The following is a 3596-nucleotide window of genomic DNA, read 5'->3' as shown; positions in this document are numbered from 1 at the left end:
AGGCTAAATCACAAATCACAGAAGATAAACGGGAACTTTTTCTAGGTAGTGGAAACCAAAGAGACACAAGGGAAAGTTGGAGACTGGAGATGCTGAGTTGATGGAAATACTGAAACAAACAAAGTCTACCAAACAGTGAAGAAGGAGAAAAAAGGGAAAATTATTTTAAAACAATTCGCTAAAAATGTATCTTGACCATGTCAGGTAGATTTGTCCTAATCGGTTTTGTTTATTTGAATGTTAAACTACGTTCATGCACAGCTGCGTCAGCTGTAAATAATTGCGCTAACCTGTCGGATCCCAGGAGGCGGAAGACTCTGCTCGGATCAGAAATCTCCTGAGTCACCTGGAAATTAAACAAGACGGGATTTTTAATTGACAGTCTGACACACTGAAATAGAAACAGAAGTGGTATAAGTATATTAAAAAATAACCTTTAACTTCAAAGAGGCAAAGCTTTCGCATAGATGAGATAAAGTGTACTTAATGTGTAAATAAAAACACGTCTCTCCAAAATGCTCTGACTGAATTAAAATCAATAGAATCGGCAAAAATTTATAGCAGGGTTTCTTCTAAATAGTCTTTTTAAGGCTATTTAAGACCATCACAAATGAAATTTAAGACCTGCACGCACTACAACAGAAAACCTCATTTTATAGAGTAGTATTTGCCAATCTTTTTCCCCACATAACGCACACATTGGTGAAGACCAACGTCTTCCAGACAATGCCGATAAATGTACACTTTTACACATGGACGCAAAAAAGCTAGCTAGGTAAGGCTAAATTAGCAGCTAGCTAGCTTTAGTCTCAACCGTCTCATGTTACAAAACGTGAATTGAGGCTCAAATGTTTGATAGAAAAGTCCCACAAGATTAAATAGTTCTGCGATCTGTGATTAACGTATTTAAGGTCAACTTCCATTTAAAAAAATAAAAATAATGTAAGGTCTTAATTTTAGATTAATTGATTTAAGACTTAAGGATGCGTGGACACCCGGTATTAGAAAATGTCTAATAGGATGAGAAAAATATATTTCCTCAATCTGCCGAAACGTAAAAATGTGTAATGCCCCCTTAAAGCCATCATAAAATATAAATAGAGATGAGTAATTTAGCATAAAATAAGTGTTGGTTTTAGTTTGGTTATTGATAATTTTTCCACATTTTCATTTCCTACTTCACACCAAACCAACCTGGAGTGTTCGCTTCTTGACAGAGAAACGTTTCCTCCTGTCACTGTATGTTGAAGCTGAGTCTGTACTCAACAAGTGGATCAGACGCCACATGTTTAAGGAGAGTTGGTCTTTTTTTTTTAACCATTTGTTTACCAAGAATGGGTGCCACCAACTGCAAAGTGCAGAGTAAAAAACACAAGAAGCCTTTCAAAAGTCTCAGTTGCTGACATGTCATGAATACTTGTTGACAAATGTGAGATAGTGGATGGGCGACACCTGCGAGGTGTAAACCCTTGGCCCGCGGAGAGACCTGATCTGTTTAAGTCTCAAACGACTACAAGGTCTTGGGTGTTCAGAGGAGCATCCACCCGAGACCAGCATGGGTCGCCAGGCCTGAACCCCCCCACCCCGCTGGCCTCCTTTAATGTCTTATGAGAAGAATCATAACGAGACAAAGGCTGAATTATTTAGTGCAGCTCCCTGTTGTGTGACAGGTTGTGTTTATGAGCGAACATGAATTTTACATGGCTGCTGACGTTTTTAAAATCCTTGCTATGGGAGAACCGTAGAGTTGGGCCGGGCGGACACTTAGAAAAGACCTTTTAGTTTCAGCTGACTGCTCCAGGGCCAGCTCCGACGCAGGCGGCGTTCCTGCGGGTGGCCCCTGCCGCCGGATCCGCTTTCATCAAAACGACGCTTCACCTCCCTGTGATCTCTTGAACTTTTATTGTGCGGTTTTGCTTGACTCGTGATCGGGTTCACAACGAAGCCCTCCGTGAAAAGGAGAGCAAATTCATTACTTCGGCTGGACACAAAGACACTTTGTCCGGCTCCACCTGAGAGCAAGTGGCTGGGGATCGACGACGGCAAGTTTGAACGCAGAAACGAACGAGACCCGAAGAGATGTTTGTTCGTTTTTCCAGCGATTGGGACATAATTCAGAAATAAAATGTTGACTAATGCTAGTTTTAGGTTCCTAATAGAGCCGGGCATTAAATTGATTTTTCTTGTTCACCAACGCCCTCCGAAGGTTTTCATCCTACCATCTGGCAACGATTTTTTTGGACTTTGAATTCAGGTCAACTCACAGAAATAAAAACCAGGTTTTGAAAATATTTTCATTTGTCACCTGTAACATCATTTTAAGAAAAGAAAGCTAAAAACTGGTTTGGTAAGAAAAAAAATTCGTAGTTCCTAATATAATTAGTAAATGGAGTGGGGGAAAAAGAAGATAAACTAGTGAAGACTAAAGCAACCATGCCAAATCTGCTTTTTACTGTTTCTTAAAAGGTTTCACCCAGCTTTAGTGGTTTTATTGTGTCTTACCTCATTGGACTTGAAGCTCTTTCCCTGCATGCCATGCTTCCAGAAGGCCAGCACGCTGTCATGAAGGCACACTGCAATAAACGAGCACGAGTTGCCTCACAAACAGACATAACTCCAGGAAGCCAAAGAGACACAGGAGACATGACAAAACCCAACAAAACCACCCAAAAAGGGTTTCAACTAAAATTTTAAAGGTCCAAGAAAAACAGCAGCACATATTTCTAACCAACCTCAACATTCAATATGGCCGCCACATTTGAATGGTTCCCACTGATGTGAAGGTAGACTGAGATCTTACCGACAGCGCCGATGCAGAAGTCAAAGCTGAGCTCAGAAGCCAGTTTCTTGTTGGACTTCAGTTTGCCCTGAAGATTGACGATCTTTACATTTTCTAGGAAAAGGATTTTAGAAACCTGTTGTCACATTTGTACATATGAATCCAATCTTTGGGGGGGAAAATGGTAAAGGAAGTAGCTATAAAATGTAAGGCTACTCACTGTCTAAGCACACCAGCACAGTGTCTCTCTCCAGCTGTGTGACATGGATCGCATCCACTTGCTGATCAGCTGAAAAGGCAAAACGGGAGAGTAAATAAAAGTCAAGTTTTAGTTTGTTTGGATTATTAGTTGATTTCAAACATAGTTAGAAAGTAAAAAACAAAAAAAAATTATGTAATAGACAGAGAGATCGGGACAAAATGGTGATCTTTTCATTCCAGGTTGGATTTTAATACATTTTTTTCTTGCTTTATTTAAAAAAAAAGAAAATCACAAATTTTCAAAAGATGGTTTTTATTTCGATAGCCTCTTTTGTGGGATGTATGATGAGTGTTATGGTCAGGCTATGAGAATTTTTGTTTAATTACGAGACTATAGGGATAATATTAGTAGAATACAGATGCAATTTTACCAGAATATATTAAAATTAAGAGAAAATTTTCATTTTCATGAGGGAACGAAAGCTTCCAAAATGATAAAAAAAATCAGAAATGATTGTAAAACTTGTATCAAAGTGTAACTTCACAAGATGCTCAACGTTCCTCATTTTGATTTTTCTGGTGACACTGCAACCTGCAGCTATAATCTTGTAAAAAA

Source organism: Poecilia formosa, unplaced genomic scaffold, assembly GCF_000485575.1.
Source record: "Poecilia formosa unplaced genomic scaffold, Poecilia_formosa-5.1.2 Scaffold131, whole genome shotgun sequence".
NCBI lineage: Eukaryota > Metazoa > Chordata > Actinopteri > Cyprinodontiformes > Poeciliidae > Poecilia > Poecilia formosa.
This window is presented reverse-complemented; position numbering follows the sequence as displayed.